The 19,296-nt window shown below is 39.8% G+C and overlaps 1 protein-coding gene across 15 annotated transcripts in view; it reads right to left on the reverse strand.

The window, feature by feature from the left end:
• The window catches only part of Tsen2 (tRNA splicing endonuclease subunit 2), an 86,755-nt gene that overhangs the window by 21,996 nt on the left and 45,463 nt on the right, over positions 1-19,296 (reverse strand). For 9 of the 15 annotated variants that reach the window (XR_001199554.3, XR_010043779.1, XR_010043777.1 and 6 more), the window contains 4 exons: positions 12,666-19,088; positions 4,567-4,701; positions 3,405-3,602; positions 2,432-2,537 (listed from right to left, as the gene is read on the reverse strand). The gene's annotated coding sequence lies outside the window, so the exon portion shown is untranslated. The remainder of the gene's footprint in view (positions 1-2,431; positions 2,538-3,404; positions 3,603-4,566; positions 4,702-12,665; positions 19,089-19,296) is intronic. The other 6 variants (XR_010043773.1, XR_010043766.1, XR_010043774.1 and 3 more) reach the window with 6 other exon arrangements.

Consider the following 19,296-nt stretch of genomic DNA (forward strand, 5'->3'; position numbering starts at 1 on the left):
GAGAAGAAGTGGAAGAGAAACAATGGTTGGGGATGGTACAGAGAGGGTAGAAAAAGAGAAAGCCCAAAGGAGCAGGAGGATATGGGCAATGCAGAGAAACTGGCCTTAAATGAGAAGACCCTGTTACCCTATAAGGTGGGAAAGAATGAATAGAGAGCTTGTAGTAAATTAAAGACTAAGGATTAGGCCAGGTGTGGTGGTGCACACCTGTAATCCCAGCACTCTGGAGGCTAAAGCAGGAGGATTGCTTTAAGTTGGAGGCCAGCCTGGGCTATACAGTAAATTCAAGGCCAGCCTGGACTACACAGTGAAACTGTCTCAAAACAAAATAAAAATAAACAGTAATTTACTGAGGTGAGGCCCTAGTATGTGGTCCTATGTAGGCATAGTGGTGCACACCTGTAATCCCAGCACTAAGAGACTAAAACAGGAGGATCACAACTTTGAGTTCAGTCAGGACAATTTAGTGAAACCCTGTCTCAAAAACTAAAAAGAGGGGAAGGCTGGGTACAGAGCTCAATGTGAAGGTTCCGGGTTCAATCCCCAGTAACATTTAAAAAATTAAAATAAGAAAAGAAAGAAAGCACATAGCCCTCTGTCACCTCAGGGCTTCAGTGAGACCCGTGGTGTAACACAGTGCCGCTAGACCAGGAAGCCTACAGGAAGGACAGAAACCAGAGCAGTATGAATGGCAACAAGGGGGGAAAGATCACTGTGCTCAACAGCGCCCGAATATCCTGAAAATAGTTTCAGTATTTACTTTTTTAAAATAGTGACTTATTACAGATCATCTGTCTTGAGTAAAAAAACTGACAGTAATATGATAAAATAATAATAAAGATTTTAAGTATCTTCGTAGAGGGCTAAATATCTCAGTGAATAAGATCATGACATGAAGTCTGAGGACACAATAATAGCTGTTTAGAATGAGATTTCCTTCTGGAAGAGACACCCATCTGGTGTGAAGGCTGTGTCAGCATTAATGCACTGCACGGGAAGACAGTGTCTTCTGGGCCACCTGGACAGACAGACAAGGGTGCTAGAGACACAGAGGGCACTGCTTAACACACACGAGGGACAGCGAAAGTCAGGCGAGCAAAGACCTAACAGGAGAAAGGTGATCACCAACGTCAGCTGGGCAGTGAAAGCCCAGCTGGACAAAGCCCCCGAAGGCTCTCAGCCAGCCACAGATTTATGCAGAACACAGGAGCAAACCCACAACTAAGGGCCCAGACAATTATCGAGATGAACAGCTCTTTTCACCAACATTTGGTTTTTGAGACAGAGTCTCACTGTGCAGTCCAGACTGGGCTTGAGTTTGTAATCCTCCTGCTGCTGCTTTCTGAGTATTGGAATTAGAGGCATGTGCCACCATGCCTGGCCAAAAACTATTTTGAAAGAGAAAATAAGGGATTTGAATTTTTATCATTTTCTGTTTTTGCTTCCACTAATTTTGTTCATTCTCTGTTTGGCCTCCTTGTCACCATTTTTACCATGTCAGCCAGGCATGGTGGCACACATCTGTAATCCTAGCACTCGGGACATTGAGAGAGAAGGCTCACTGCCAAGTAGATGCCAGCCTGGGCTACAAAGTGACTTCAAGGCCAATTTGAACTGCAGAGTGAAACCCTATCTCAAAAAGCAAAAAAAAGAATTTTTAAAGTGGCATAGTGGCGGGCACACACCTGTAATCCCAGCAGTTGGGAGGCTGAGGCTGAGTTTGAGGTTGGCCTGAGCTACATCATGAGTTCAAGACCAGCTTGGACTTTGTAGGGAAACCCCATGTCAAAAAAAAAAAAAAAAAAAAAGGGAAAAAGATAAAACATTAAATGATTGTTGTAGAGGCAAGAGCTACAAGATTTTCTGTAAGACACACTGAATCTGCATTAGAACAGAGTGAAGGGAAGAGTGGGGGAAACATGTGTAAAAATGCTGAAAATACAGTTTTCAGAACCATCTTCACTGTTATCAGAAAAAGCAAGTAAAAAAAAAAAAACCTCATGGGCCTTTTATAGTTTTTTTTTTCAAATTTCTCTTCCAGTATTAAATCTTAATTAATTTAAATCTGAAGATTATTTTCATAAAAATTTTAGTCTGATGGATTAGTCAGTGTGAAGAAAAGACTGCTTCAAAATTGTTCAATTTTCTTCATTAACCAGTGTTAAACACATTGATTCTCATCTCATCTCTTCAGGTTTCTAATAAATTAATTTTTAAAATTAACTATAATAGAGTACTTTAAATGATTATTCTTTGAAAATTCTAGTATATATATTTTAATTCACTAAAATAAAAATATGCACATTTGACTGTTTTAGAGGTATGTTTTCAAAGTGATGAACAGTGTGTACATCTGCTATTAACAGAAGCTATGTGCTGAATTTTGGTATACCACTTTGAAAACTTGCCAATCAAAAAATGTCGTTTTTACCTCTTTTTGTCCAAAGTGCTCCATACAATCACAGTAAACTTCACTGTTGAATCACTTGTCAAATGCAGAATCCCTGAAACATCTTCAACATGATCATCATTTATATCTAAATATGAACAAATATCCAGGTAATGTAAGCATATTCTATTAGAAAATACACTTATTTATTCTATTTTCAAAATGTATCAGCTCTATATTATGTTCATACTGAAATGCAAATTTGATTCATGAAGTCATACTTTAACTTACCAAAACTTTCAATTTAGTTGATAGTTTTTATTTGAAAGGATAAAAACATATTTTGTCAGCCTGGGGATATAGCTCAGCAGCTAGCAGCTGCCTGGCAAGCGCGAGGTCATGAGTTTGATCCCCAGTATCAAAAACAAAACAAAACAAAAACATTTTGTCATTTAAGTCTATGAAGACACCGTCCTGGCAAAAATCCCAGGAAACCTAGTAACCTAGTAAGAGAAAACACACTACGAGTTAGGACCACCCTAGACATGAGGTGTACCCTGCGAGTTTGGGTGTCACACTAAGAGATGATGCTTCTGCACTTGCTCGCAGCTACATTAATAATTTCACACACGTGTAGGCTCACTCCAAGAGTCAGAGGCCATGAAAAAGCTCTAACGTACCTAGACGATTAGAAAACAAAGGCCACATAAAATCAGGAGTCAAGAGAAACAATCAAGAATAAATCAAGAATAATCAAGAATAAATAATCAAAGATTTTATTTAAAACATCATGTGGTAACACAAAAAGTCTCATGAAAAACATAAAAGTTTTATGTCATAACTTTTGTCCTAACTTACTGTCTTTCAATAATACACACCCTTACTTTTAAGCTCTAAAATACTATTTTAAAATATTTTAAAATTCTAAACTATTCCTGAATATCCTAAAATTATTAAACAGTATTATAGGAAAAAGATAGGAAAAAGGCCAGGCAAAGAAGTATGCGGCCCGTACCTTGGGGAAGGTGGACAGCAATGTTTCCAGTTCCCTCCAAGCCCTGATCTCCAGGTTTTCCTTCTTCAGCACTTCTACCATTCAGGGAAGAAGTGGCCTGAATGTCACCTTGTATATCCTGAATAAAGCTGTCTTTATCATAACCATTAGTGATGATTTCCAAGTTCTTATGCTCTCCTAATTTCATCATTTTCTTATCTGTTAAGAAACATCGAAGTCATAAAAATTCATAGTAGGTCAAATTCTGCACACTATGTGCTAATATCCTCTAGTCATTCCTCAAGCTACCATAATTTCTTGGTAGGTTTTCTGTTTGGGTCAGAGAGAAGGGGTGATCCTTGAAAAGATATTTATTATATACTGAGTTCACCCAAAATCTGTGTTGGCTTTTAGAACTGCTTCCGTAGATCTCTTGAGATCTTTACTCTCTCAGATCCTGGACAGGCAAACTGTTACAGAGAAGGGATCTAGCACGGCAAAAGGTTGTACAAAGTTGATAACAAGACAGCTCCTTATAGACTGGAAAGTGAAGGCGCACCAAGGTGCACGGTTTGCTTTAGAGTCTAACTCCCTTCTCTAAGTCCCTGAGTCACTGGCAGTCCCACTAACAGGACTCCCAGCCCACAGAACCCCATGATTCCAGGGTTCCCTCTTCATGAAAATGCACTACAGGCGGCAGCACAGTGCTTGCCTACCATGTGTGAGACCTTGGGTTGGATCCTCAGTACCACAAGACGAAGCAATGAGACGCATTTATGCCTGTATTCTTATTCTTTGGACTCCATTTTATTTTTCATAATTGAAAGTCTAACTTGTTTCCAGTCCTTGCTTACATATGCATATTCAGATTGCAAATAATACCTTAAAATGCCACATGTCCAAAAAAACAGTACTGCCTGTCCTGGGCAGCATTTCATGCACTACATTTGGGGGGTGGGCTAGTCTCGTCAGCCCTCAGTCAATAGTTTTCATTTACACATATGATCAGTCATCCCTCCTCTCTGTGGCCAAGGCATTCTGGTCCACACCAACCCCGCGTATAGAGACAAGAGCCCACATCCCCCCACATGCACTCATCTGACACACAACCAACCAGCCCAAACCCTTCACATCTTCTTACCTAACTTAGTGTGAAATCGCTAACTCACTGCCTAAAACTCACCATCATCGCTTGGCTCTGCTCCCTTCTCTCCCTCCTGAGCCTCTTCCTCCTCCGACTCGGCTCCACTGTCACTGCTTTCTGCTTTCCCATTAACGGCTTTGGCATTCAGAGTAGGAGTAAGAACATCACCCAGATCTAAAACATGAAATGACCATGCAATCACTAATGTGCTCACAGAAAATAATGCTGCAGTTTACAAATAGCTAGCAAAATACCTTTGAGTTAAACTATTAGAATGTTATATATAATTAATAGTACTGTCTCTTTACATACATAAAAACAAACTTTCAATTATCAATTTATAATACAAAGGGGTATTATAACTACCCTTTTATAATACCACTTTATAAATATTATAAATACCCCTTTATAATAAATATTAATTATAAAATAAAGTTATTTTAAATCTTTCTAAATAAGAAAATGGATAAATTCCTTTTAAATTAACATTAATCAGAGCCATGTTGGAACTTAGGGTGCTGAGCAAGAAAGCAACATGCCTCACTTCCAGGCAAGCAGCCATGGCACAAGTGAGTGGTGGGCAACTGGGGGCCAGAGTTCTGAGTATCTCTTGGGAGGATGACCATAGGCAACATAGCAAATAGGGGGGATTTCTTTCTGTCTTCTCTTTGAAGGCCAATATGTTTTCACTGGCTTTGCTCTGATTGTTTTGCTCTATTCAATATTCTGTTTTGATAGGTTTTATAAAGTTCTGTTTTTGGTTTGATTTTGCTATACCTCATTGAATGGACAACTATTGTGAAGAAAACCAGATATACTATGATAGCTATTATTGTTATCCCAGTATCCTGTTCTGTACCAATTTCACTGCATTGTCTTGATAGGCTTTATTCTGCCTTGGTCAGTTGTATTTTACTACCTTTTAAAAAAATTCTGTACTAGATTAATTAATTAACTAACATTAATTAAAATAGTAAAGATATGAGCCAGGCATGGTGGTACATGCATGAATCCCAGTAATAAAGAGACTAGGCACAAGGATCAGAAGTTTGAGGCCAGTCTGAACTGCATAGCAGGAACCGTGACTCAAAAATGAAATTTAGGGCTCGGGATAAAAGAAATTTAAAAATACAGGAAAAAATATAAAGACCTTCATACATAGTAAATGAAGATATGCCTGCTAACCTGCTGAAAACATAAAATATTTAGTCTTACTAACAATCTCATCAATATCATACTTGAACTCCATTTTTAAAAAAATTTAACCCTGTATTATCACAAAGATTTCAGATACACAATTTAACATTTTTCCTTTTTGTTTTCATACTGTTGTAACACCGCCCCCCAAACAAGACCCCCTGAGATGAAAAACAGGGCAAGACAACGACGTCTTTTTAAAAGTAGCGCTTTTATTTTAGCTGGCCCAGTGACATAGTGCAGATGGAATTTGCAAAGCTGTGCAACTGAGTTAGAATTCTGACTGATTTTTATAGTTCATTTATGATTAGCTCATTGATCATTAAGTACATAGTGATAAAAAACAGAAACAAGGTGGGCCTTTGTTCCCCTTTGCTTGAGGTCAGAGGCATTTCACAGTGGGTGGTTAGCCAATGTGTAGTCCTTGGTCTGCCAATTCCAGGAACATTTGTCTTTCATAAAGGGAACAATGGTTGACACAGCATCATTTGTCTCTTAAGGGGAACAAAAGTTGACGCAGCAAACAGGTTAACTGGGGAGGGGGGAAATGACGCATACAGAACAGCATGATGATGTATGTGGTCAGTTAATTTATAACTAATTTAAAACAATGTGGTCGGTGCTCTAGGTACATGGTCACTAGGGCATAAGCAAAGAGCATAACAGTACCATGACTCAAACTCAGGACCCTGCACTTTCCAGGCAGGCCCTTGTGCCACTGAGGTATAACTCCAGCTCTTTTTGGGTCTTTTTGAGACAGGGTTTTGCTTTGCAGTTCAGGCTGACCTTGATCTCACTTTGTATCAAGACTGGCCTCAAACTCATAGAAATTCTCCTGAGTGCTGGGATTATAGGTGTGTACTACCATGCCCAGCTAACAATTTAGCATTTTATTTGTTTACTTAATTACTTATTCATTTATTAGAGACAGAATCTCACTATGTAGTTCAGGCTAGCTTTGATCTCACTATGTAGTCAAAACTGGTTTTGCACTGTTGAAAATCCTCCTACTTCAGCCTCTAGTGCTGGGATTACAGGTGTATACCGTCACACCTGGCATGTCTTTATGATGTTTGATTTTTCTTTTCTGAGACAAGGTCTCACTATGTAGTTCAGGATAGTTTCAAATTCAAGGCAATCCTCTTGCCTCAGCCTCCCAAATGCTGAGATTATAGGTGTGTGCCACTATGGCCTGCAATACTAAATTTTAAAGTATCAGCTAATGTGATTTATACATAAAGAAGCAACTGTTGAAATGGTAGTTATACCTTAAATGTAAATACACCAGAGCTTCTCAATCTATACTATCCCTATCAATCACTTCAGAGCTCATCAGGAGATCTAAAGTCATCTAAGATTCTATACTTCCAGGAAGCTCTTTCTAAAATACTAAAGACCTCCTTGTCCAGGTGTGGGGGTGCACTCCTATAATCCCAGCAATCAAGAGGGTAAGGCAGGAGGATCATCATAATTTCAAGGCCAGTCTGGGTTATGTATTGAGACTATATCTCAAATCCCCCTCCTCTCCAAACAACAAAACAAAACAAAATAAAACCAATACCAAAGATCTCCTAAAAACACCAAAAGGAGTAGTTTCCCTTCATACTGTATAAGGCTTTATTTTCATTTGTCAAATACATTTCACATGCTTTTCTGCATCTAAAACATGTTAAGTTCTAGAATACCCATAGATATTGAGCATGAAGGCCTACATTCTTATTTACATCTGTTTAGCTAATGGAACAGAATACTAGTTCCATTCTTTTCTATTAGAGAATCATGGCAGTATTGTAGTTTGTTTCTGATATGCTGGGAATCAAACCTGTGACCTTGTACATGCTAAGCAAATGCTCTGCCTTTGCGTCCTCCCAGCCCCTGAGTACTGTATTATGTACTGATTTTGTGTGTGCATGTGTTGAGCTCAGGCTTAAACCTTAGGCCTTGTGCATGCTATGTGCACAGTAGCAGTTTTTTGTTTTGCTTTATTTTTAGTTTACTAGTACTTGTGTTACATTCCTTGTGGGGATGACAACCAGAAAAGGCATGAATAACATCAATTAAAACAAAAAGCAAGCTAGGCATGGTGGCACATGCCTGCAGTCCTGGCACTTGGGAACTTGGAATGCTGAGGCAGGACAACAGAAATGGTTGGAGACTGGGCTGGGCTACATTGTGAGTTCAAGAGTAGCTACAAAGTGAGACCCTGCCTCAAAAATACATAAATAAGTAAATCTCATCAGCAATGAACATCTTCAACAAAATGTACCAGGAATTCCCTCCCCTCTAGCCCTCAGCAAATTAAGGTTTCTAAAACAACCAGTTGATAGAAAAAAGCATTACAAGCACCTGGGAGGCTGAGGCAGAAGTAATGTTGCATGTTCAAGAACAGCCTGGGCTACAAAGTGAGCCCAAGGCCAGCCTGAATTGCATAATAAGACTCTGTCTCAAAAAGACAAAAAAAGGGGCTGGGGATTTAGCTCAGTGGCATAAGCATCTGCCTTGAAAGCAGGCGATGGTTGTGAGTTCGATCTCGGGTTAAAAAAAAAAAAAAAAGACGAAGAAGACAGACGAACAAGACAGACGAAGAAAAACTGGAAAAGCTAAGAATACAAGAGAATGTACCTCTACTAGCATCTGTATGTAAAAGACTCCTAAGAGGGTGAGCACAGAGCTGGAAGCCGGCAGTCCCAGCCATTCAGGAGGGATGAGAACTGCGCCCAGCAAGGGATCTGGCCCAGGATCTGAGGCCAGACTGGGCAACATAGTAAGATCATCTTCAGACACACAAATGAACAACCCATCTAAATTACGGCCCAACAATGTAAGAACCATTATCTTCTCTTGATTGTTGTGGTTTGAATTTTTTTCTCTCTGAAATAAAATGGATTTGGGAAAAAAATAAAATAAGGCCAAGGACAAGGTTGTCTGCTCTTGCCATCTGTCATGGTTTAGATCTAAAATGTTCCCCAGAGCCTCACGTGTTTGGAAGGGTCCTGGGTAGCAGGGTTCAGTATTCATCCGAGGGTTAATGCACTGTGGACCCAAAGCCCACTGTGCTCTAGAAAGTCGGTCCTGGGCGGAGGAGGTGGGCGTGACCTGGAGGCACTTTTCTCCTGGCTCCTGCTTCTGTCTCTGCTTCCCCGCTGTCCTGAGTTGAGCAGTTTTCCCCTCCCACCCCTGCTGCCACTTTGCCAGATCTGCCTTGGAGTTAACCAAGCATGAAACCATGACTCAAAATAAACCTCTTCTCCTTCAAGTTCTGAGCGCAGTGCACTCTGTCCCAGAGATGGGAAAGTGGCTGATATGCCATGCTAATGCTACATTCCAAGTTCTAGCCAGGGACGCTGGGCAATGGGAAAATAAGAGGCATTCAGACAACAAAGGACAAAATAAAATGATCTGTTTAAAGATGGCACACAGAAAACCCTACAGAAGCTACAGAAAAACTATTAGAATAGACAGCTCAATGTCCTAGAAGGCAGGAGAAAATACACACCGCAGTTTTACAAACTAATAGTGAAATGAAAATGAAATTGGACAACAATTCAATTTACAGTAGTATCAAAAGGATAAAATATTTTGGAATACACTTAAAAGACATCAAACATATTGCAAATGACAAAACACTATGCAAAAAAACTGAAGATCTGAAAAATGGAAAGACATCAGGTTCACAGTTGTTGAGATGGTAATACTCCCCAAAATGACCTACAAATTCCTTGCAATTCCCATGAAAATCCCAGCTAACGTTTACATAAAATGGACATTCTAAAAATTGTAAAAACAAAATGATTCCACTATCAAGAACAACCAAAACATAAAGGAATGGAGAACATGAAGCAGCTCTTTCTGGACATCCTAGAGGTAGATGGTCTGTCCAGTTTCTTTGCTGCTCAGGCTTCTTCTTACATGTAGAAGAAAGGGAAGCCACCTACACTCTGTTTCTAACGGAGAGCCTCTCATGTGGCCTGACCTCAGGACCATATATGTGCACTCTCCTTTTATCCAATCAAACTGACTAGCAGACATGGGATGGCGCTTCTGCCTCACACTAGCATGGTAATAAAGGAGTTTATGGGGAAAAAATAAAGAATGACCAAAACAATCTGGAAAAGAACAAAATTATAGTACTTGAACTTTTAACTTCTTTTTTTCTGTCTTTTTGAGACAGGGTTTCAAAATGTAGTTCAGGCTTACCTTGAGCTAACTTTGTAGCCCAGGCTGGTCTCAAACTCACAATGATGCTCCTACCTCAGCCTTCCAAGTGCTGGGATTACAGATGTGAGCCACCATACCTCGCTCATATGTCTAGTTTCAATTTACTGTATTATATTGTGAAAGACTAAATGAAACTAATACATCTGTTCTGCTGGGCCTAAACACTACCTTTAATAAGGTGTTTTGTTTGTTTAAAAAAAAGTCAAGATTGCAAACTGGTTTGACATTAGGCAGTTCTTGTAAGATTATAAATATCTGTAATTCTACTTCTAGTATTGTTTTCTATGGATATACTTCCATGAATATAAAATGGCACTATACATGTAGTTACTCTCAGCAGCAGTTTTTTGAAGACCAACAACAGAAAATGATCTACATGTCCAAAGAATGGCTCAGGTTAAATAAACCATTCTTAACTTACAACTCTTAGACCCAGACATTTTGAAATCCCAAATCTTCTAATTCTGCAAAAGTGATATGGTATATAATAACTCCAACAGAGACATAGGAAGCTCTCATTAAAAAGTTAGTAATAAGATTTTTGCAGAAAAAGGTGAATAGTTTTATATTACTCATTTATTTATTTAGTTTTTGAGACAGGGTCTTGCTATGCCATTCAGGCTGGCCTTAAACTCACTCTGTAGCCCAGGCTGGCCTCACACTTGTGGCAACCCTCTTGCCTCAGCCTCCCAAGTGCTGGGATTACAGGATGCACCACACTTGGCTTTGAAAAATATTAAATGACAAAAAAAAATCAACCTACCCTCACATTACTTCAGATTATGCTTTGTCCACAGGATTAGTTCATGTCAGTTTTGGGGACTATTAAATCACAGATAAGTAGCTGGGTACCTGCTAAGTTCTTATTACTGTTACTTACTCTTCCTTGTTTTATACTTGTTCAAGTACCTGCCTTTGGCCAGCGCACTAGACTAAAGCAGGTGCATATTTGTTCCCCTCTGCATTCTAATATGCCTAACACAGGAAACATTTCACTTCTGTTTTCTTAAGTGAAAAAGCACATAGCACAAAGAGGATTATTTGGGTTTTTTTAACGGATTATTTGTTAATATTTGACTCCTCTAAGAAAATGAGATATAAAAAGTTGTGGTACTTAGCCAGTATTTGTTGCACATGGTTTATTACCATGACCGACATAAACTACAAGCCTTTTATTATAGTACAGGAAAATTAGAGCTCTAAAATACTGAAAAATTTCTGTTAGTTATTAAAAGGTACCTTAATGCCAGGCTAACTTTTAATTAATGTATGTATGATTTTCATTTACATTTACCTCTGTGGTCTTAGATGATTATCTAAAAAATTTTTTTGTTTGGAGATAAAGTCTCACTTTGTAGTACAGGCTGGCCTTGAACTCATGGCAATCCTCCTGCTTCAGCCTAATAAATGTTGGGATTACTTAAAAAATGAAAGGAGCAAAAATTTTCCATTTTATTTAACTCCTGTTAGTAAGCAAAACATAACTCTTTTAGATTGTTTACTGAGGAAAATGACAAAAAAAGTTGTGAATTCACTGATTCTTTATCTTTCTATATTAAGAGGTAAACTATATTGTCAATATCCATTTTAAAATTTGGTACAAAATCATTCAATCCATTGCTAATATATAAAGTGCAACAGAAAATAATTCATTGAAACAAAATTATGGTGTAGATATGGTGCCTGCGTACAATTCCAGCGCTCCAAACACTCAGCTAGGAAGAGGATAATGAGGGCAGGGGACATAGGTCAGTGGCACAGCACCTCCCTGGCAAGTGCAAGGTCCTGAGTTCAATTCCAGGAACCAAAAAAAAAGGAAGAAGAAGAAGCAGACAAACAGTTCAAAAGTGGCATAGGTTACATAGCAAGATTTTGCCTCAAAATAATTTTAAAAACAGGATAAAAATCAAAACAAAAAGTTATAATTTTGTATAAGCTAAATGAAGTACCTGATATGTTTTAGCAATAATATTTAAAGGTTGAAAAGTTTAAGGGTTTATTGTATTTTGGAATTTCAATGCATTTGCTTGGAATGAAAATTCTTAGAATGGATTTCATTATTCCTATCTTCTATTTTTATTTTTTTATTTTGAAGAGAGTAAAAGGTAAAACCAAAGAAAATAAAACAGAATAAAACCAATCAAAACAAACCACGTAAGTGACACAGGAATTCAAAACATTACAAAATCAAGAATAGTTACCATAATGCCTCGTCTTCAAAATAGCTGTAGATACCTTCAGATATAGGAAAAATCAAACAGAACAGAATAGAATAGAAACAATAAAAACAAAATAATGAATGCAATAAAGGACTTCCAAAGAAGACAACAGTAAACCCAAAATAGCTACCATAATATATCTTGCTATCTTTGAAATAGCTACTTATGCCATGAGATGTAACAAAATCAAACAAAAAAAGAGAGAATAAAATCCAATGTAACCAAATAATAAAAGACTTCAAAGCAAATTGCCACCACCCTCAGAAGGAGATTCCCCCCTAGATGCCTCTGAACAGATGATCGGACCCACTGGCCCTAGACCGGCAAGGTTTGTTGAAACACCAAAACACCATAAGCATTAAATTGCATTTCACTTCAATAGCTATCACCACAGCCTGTTTCTCCAGATCTGCTGATCGGTGGCTTATAGGGGTGGGAGTTGACAGGGAGGGGAGGGGAGCGGGGGTGGGGATAGGGACTGGTTCTTCTTGCTTGCCAGCCCACCTGCCAGAAGCAGTTGGGATCTGGCTATCCCCCTGCCAGAATGGTCACTGCATGGTGCCAGTTCGCAGCGGGTGGCTTCTTGGTGAATCCTTGTTCTCTGCCCGTACTGTCCATGAATGGCTCTGACTCATGGGGAGAAGCTTGGGTCTAGCTGTCCCCACTCCAGCAGCTGCCTGCACATGGCTCTGGTTCACAGGGGGCTTGCTTCTCCGTGAGCCTTGTTGTCTCCCCTGTAGTCCATGAATCCCTATTTTCTAATATTTAGAGATTTTCTCCAGTCAAACTGGCGTGTGAAAGTAAAAATAAAAATTAGATATATAAATATTAATGCATGCATAATAAATTGCTAGCTAAATTTAAAATAGGTGAAAGAATCTAACCTGAGGTTAAGTTACAACTCCTTCCACTCTTTTTGTTTTCTACAGTTTCATAAATTGGACCCATTGATAGGATTTTCGGTGTGGTAAGAGAGAGAATACAAAGTTAAAATGGCCTTTATTCTAAGAACACAGAAACTCCATGACTGCTGGGGCTCTGGCTTTGTCTGCCAGAAACATGGTGTCGGGGGGCATACACATAGCTTTTGACTGGGGTGGTGCTTAAAGGTGGCATTGCTGATGTGCGAGTAGCTGACTGGGCCTTTTTTGGCACCATAGGTAAGCTGTATAGGGGTGGGGAAAGTGACCTCAAGGTAAATGTCCCTTGCTCCCACCTCTCACTGCCATAATGTCCTATCTAGGGCAAAATCCTTTCATTCCCATCTTTTTATTGTTAGGAAAAGAGCGAAGTTTTTTTTCTCTCTTTTTACTTCCTGATGATAGGGGGCATTGTATTCAGATTTAGGAAGGTTGATGGGATGACAATTGATACCCATGCAGAAGCTGGTGCCAGGTGTTTTAGCCAGGACAACTTTATCATTGGTGAATGCCCACACCTTAGACTGGAAAAACAATGAGACAAGTTGCTATGAGGATGCAGGTCACTATCATATTTAAGGACCCAGGTGAGGTAGAAGGAAAGGTGCCTTTGATTTAAATATGCCATTCCATCAGGGCCATGGTGGTAGAATTCTGAAAAATAAGTGTAGGGTTAGGAGGAGTGAAGTTATGAGAGTTGATTATTCCCTCATCTGAAAGGGTAACAGTTAAGAGTGTAGGTAGGTAGGGCTTGTCTCTGGTCCAGGAGTTGAGCTGGAAAGAATAAGAGGGGTGGAGATGGCCATGGCTGTGTCACTATAAGGAAGGAAAGAGCCTAGGCTTTCAGAGATCTCACGTTTGACTAAACAGCTGAGGGCAGAGAGAACTAAGACAGTTGTCATGTAGAACAACATGAAGATCTTACACATAATGTGGGAGTCTTTAGGAAACAATGTTAAAAGTCCTGCTGTAAAAAAGATAATTAATTAATAGAATATAAGGAAATAGGAACCAAATTGGATAACAAACATGGCTTAGCCTGACAGTTGTGGCTGTGAGGCCTTGGTGAGGCAGAGATGAGTGGGCCATAGGATGGTTAGATTTAGGGCTGGGAGCACACCACTTGAGTGATGTGGAACCAGGATGGCAGTCTAGCAACTGTGACCACTGTTGGGGTTGCCAAAAAGACAGGTAGGGGCCGTTCCACCTTGGTTGTAGTCCTTGCGATGATTTCCTGTAACAGGACTTCAGTTACTATATCAGCAGTCTCCCTGGTTGTAGGAAAGGCTTTTATCTATCCTGAAAAAGTACAAACAAAAGATGGGAAGATATTTGAGAGTTTTGTGGCCAGGCATGTGTGTAAAATCTACCTGCCAGTCCTGACCAGGGTTGTGCCTGAGAAATTGATGAATAGGAAAGGAAGGGGGACTACTTTGAAGGCAATAAGATTCACTAAGATGCCCATTCTGGTTTGACTATTGTCTCCTTTGGAAGTCCTGTAATGTTTACAATGTCTAAGTTTTATTGGTCTTGTTCTCTACTGTTCTGTCCAACTTTATACTTTGACAAATCTTTTTAAGGAAACAAGAGACAACGTTGATAACCATTGTTAATAACCGTGTACTCTGTTCTACATCATGTGCTATGTCTATCCTTGGTTTTGACTGACAGCTTTGTTCTGCCATATTTGACTTTATTCTCCCCCACCCCAAAAGTAATAAGAACTAAGGAGTAATAAAATCCAAAATGTGTAAATTTTGTTGTAAAAAGAGAGGAAGGGGAAAAAAAAAAAGAGCTCTAACGGATATAACAGCAAGTGTGTATAGGGGTGTTGAATAGCTGACTATATTAATGTTTTTGGATCATTGAACACAGCTGTTTGCAGTCTCTCTGTTTGAATGTCTACTTTGTATTCTTTGATACTGTGATTTGAGCAACTATTTCCAAGACGATAATATGTAATCTATTAACAGGTGATTTCTTACTGTTATGTTTTGTTTTTTTTTGTAGTTCTGTATTATATGTAACCTTACACTGCTTTGTTTTGTTTTGTGTTTTTCTCTTTTTCCTCTTAAATAAAAAAATAAAAAAAAAAGGAAAGGAAGGGGGTGGTATGTGTCCCTGAGGAGAGGTTTTACTATAGAGATGACAGGTGTAAGTTGTAGAGACCTCAGAGTGCCTGGGTCAGTATGCATAAACACAAAGGATTAAAAAAGGCATTTTTAAGATCTATGACTATAGGGCTGGGAATTTAGCTCAGCGGTATAAGCGCCTGCCTTGCAAGCAGGTGGTCGTGAGTTCAATCCCCGGTACCGATAAAAAGGAAAAAAAAAAAAAAAAAAGATCTATGACTATAAAGTGAGGGGTTGAGGGAGGAATATGAGAGAGCATGGTATAAGGGTTTGGTACCACTGGGTGGATTGGAGTAACAGCACTATTGATTACCCTAAGGTCCTGTACTAGAGGGTAAGACCTATCAGGCTTGAGTATGGGAAGAATGAGAGTCTTATAGCGTGAATGGGCAGGTTTAAGAAAGCCACGTAGCGGGGCTGGGGATTTAGCTCAGCAGCATAAGCACCTGCCTTGCAAGCAGGCGGTCGTGAGTTCGATCCCCGGTACCGATAAAAACGAAAAAGACAAAAAAAAAAAAAAAAAAAAAAAAAAAAAAAGCCACGTAGCTATGGGATATTGAGGAACACAAGGAAAAATTGAAGGATCCCTGAGATGAATTAAAATAGGCATGGCATGGGTAGTGAGGTGGGATTGGAGGTATCTCAAATTATAAGATCAACCATAGAAGAAGCGAGTCTGGAATCTGCATGGAATAGGCCCTGTCTGCAAATGCCATGTAGGTTGGCCCTCAACACCTCCTATAGAGACTAAGGACTTGATATAGTGGCCTGAAAACTCAGGAAGAATACTATATATGGCCTCTATGTCCACAAGTATAGAGAATGTCTTACCTGAGCCTTCCAGTGGGACTTGGGGCTCTGTGAAGGACACCTTAAAGGGGGCTGTGGATCCTGAGCCCTGTCAGTCTTCAGTAGCAAGTCTGAGCAGATCAGTCAGTGATCAATCTGGCAGTGATGGAGTCTCCCGTGAGAGCAAGGATTTAGACGATGGCTTACCCATTCTTTGGTGGCTAGCATAGTCACTCTTCCAGTGGCCCTTGAGATTGCAATAGGGGTAAGGCCCCAAAGGAATGCTATGATTGGGACACTCTCTTGCCCAATGTCCTTCTTTGCTGCACTTGAAGCATGCAGGAGAGGCTCAGGCAGCTCCACCTGTGTCAGTTTACCTGTCTCAGAGCTCCAAGTGTCACTGCTAAAAGATGAGATTGTTATTTTTTCTTTTGATTTTTATCTCTGTTGTTGAAAACATGAAAAGCCATTATTAAGAAGGTCGCCCTGTGGGGTTTGAGGGCCAAGTTTAGCCTTTTGTCTTGGAATCTGGTCCACAGTGGAAGGTATCTGTCTCCTCCACAGTCACAAGACATCTGGTTTTTATCTTGGGTAGGTATACAGCTTTAAGTCTAAAGAAGACAGGGGCAAAGGATCAATTACATATGCAGGAGCCAAATAATATAATTAACAGGGTATTTATGATTATAGTTTTAGTAATGGCTTTTCGTAAGGAGGATAAAGTCCAGGGAATTTTAAAAACTGATATGTCATTTATTTGTCATATGCACATTTAGGTTTTACAATTGTATAAGTACCTCTTATGCTGTTAGAATGTCTAATGCCATCTAATTTTTGGAGGATGGCCTGTTTTATTAATTTTACATTTTTATTTAGGAGAGAGATCAGCTACAGTGTCATTTAATGCCAGTTGAGTATAGCTAATTATGGACCCAATATGCCTCGCACCTGCTGGTTGAGGAGGTCTGATCCAGGGCTGGTGAGTGGACTGGGAAAGGCTCAGACCTGGCCCCTGCCCCAGCCTCAGTCCCAGTGCTGGTCTCATTGCTCTGTAGGCCCCTGTATTATATAACTTTTTTCCTGGAAAAGATCTGGTGGACCCAGCAAAAGGAATCTAAAAGGAATTTATAACTATCTCTTAGTTTTAGTTGTTGAACATCCAGAAGATTGATAACAGTACAGTACAGTAGTACAGGCAGTAAGCTTAACATAGAACATTAAATGGCTATTAAGCATGGGTGTTTTAACATTTGAGCACTGAAGAAATTTGTGACATTGTTTGAACAGCTCACTATTTAAGCATCTCTAAGCATTACATAAATTTTTGTTTAAAAATTATTATTTGACTGGTAAGCTCATGTTGATGCGATCTGAATCTCCTGGCTGGTCTGGATCTGAAAGAAAACAGTAGTCATCATAAACAATCCCAATTTTATATTTGAAGGCATGAATATACCATCAGATCAGCACAATGAATTGTCTTAGTCATATGAATGTTAGTTGAAGTGTCTCCCATAAGGCTATGGAGGTTATTGGGGTCTCCAATTAATGAACAAGAGCTAGTTAAAGTTACCAGGTGGCCACTTTCTTATTTGTCAATTGGAGTCCTATCCAATGTCTCCTCACCCCAAGGGATTTTGTTTAACCAATTTTAGCACCATTTTGACCAGCTGGCAACCCAGGTGGAAGCATATTCTTTAAATCTATAACCCAAATAAACCTTGATTAAATGATCTGAAAATATAAAAGGGGAGGAAAAATTGTTGGCTCAAATAAAAAGAAACAGCTGTTTACAGAGCAGGCAAGTGGACAGATAACAAATAAATGGACTGACAAATGTTATAAATTTAGAGTGTACTCAAATATATTTGGCCAATTTGAACTATAATAAACAGACTAGTGTGAACCTTCTTGTAGATCAATTAATAGAGATCTCTTGAAATAAGAATAGCAGAAAAGGAACCTAATTTATGGCTAATCTGAGATAGCTCAGAAAGTTAAAAAGGAACATAATATTTTGGGACCAGCCTGTTCCCAAAGCAGTAGAGATCCGTCCGGCAGGTATGTGTGGGCAATCAACATGGATGCTGGCAACCATCTGGCCTGCCAGAAGGCTGGAGTGCCGAGTATAGTGAGCTGGCAGAGAAAATGGCGACGCAGCAGAAGGAGACAAAGAACCCTCAGATGGGACAGAGGGCTCGGGCGGGAGGGATTGAGAAATTGGAGACTGGGGAAAGAAGCAAGGGGAAGGATTAGAGATCCTAGTGGGTGAAGGGGGAGGAGAGGACAACGCAGGGGTTTCAGTCTTTGGCTGAAAAAGCTGTGGGGTTTGGTATGAGAGATACAGGGAGAAGCTGTAAAGACAGGAACCACACCCTAAATGTGGGGAGGGGGACAGATCTTGGTAGAGCAGAGTGAGCCAGAAGTATTTGGGCCATCACAGAAGACAGAGTGAGAGAAAGATGCATTCTTAAAAGTGAAAAAGGCCTAACGATGAAGGGTTTCTGCCAACTTGTTGCCACTGTGACAAAAGCATAAAAGATCAGCTTTTTGGTTTTTGGTAGCCTTTTAGAGGCCAAGAGCACCAAGGTTATGAACCCGGCACCCCAGAGGTGTGGTTTATGGGGTACAGGAAGCGGTCCCCATGACTGAATTATAAGTGAGCTGAGAGAACAACTTCACCTCTGGAAGTAAGAGCTGTAGCTCCCCCCAAGGAAGGTGGAAGCTGTGTTGGATCAACACATAACAAAAAGATCGTCACCTATTTTGAAAGTGTGACATGGAATGTCCCAACACTCATTCTCTTCAGCCTGGTCACTGAGGAGCCCGGGGCGGGGCCCCAGTGAGCAAAAATGTCAGTCTCACCTGAGCCGTGCAGCCTGAGGAGCGTGAAAACTGCTATCCCTGTCCGGGATGGCAGGGTGGGTTTTCTGTCGCAAGCTTGCTAAGAAATGGAAACAAGAGTGCTGGTAGCCTGGAGCTGAGCGCACCTCTCATTTCTGTGACTTCTTACTGAGGACTGCAAAGGATTCTTCCACATCCTCAAGCATCGCAATGGAGACAGTGGCTCACGTTGGGTAGAACCTCTATGGGTACAGACAGTATGGCAAAGCATTCAGTATGCATTTCAGTATGCTGAAAATAAATCCTATCTATCTATGTAAGCAATTTGCTATGTTTTCAGCTATAGTAGTAGCTTTTGTGTATATAAACGAATTTGCTCTGTAGAAAAACTCTATATGAGAAATGAGTAAGTGGATTTGTTGATAAATTCTCACTTTCTAAACATAAAAT

Source organism: Cavia porcellus, unplaced genomic scaffold, assembly GCF_034190915.1.
Source record: "Cavia porcellus strain 051 isolate PalLab524CR breed Dunkin Hartley unplaced genomic scaffold, mCavPor4.1 scaffold_27, whole genome shotgun sequence".
Taxonomy (NCBI): domain Eukaryota; kingdom Metazoa; phylum Chordata; class Mammalia; order Rodentia; family Caviidae; genus Cavia; species Cavia porcellus.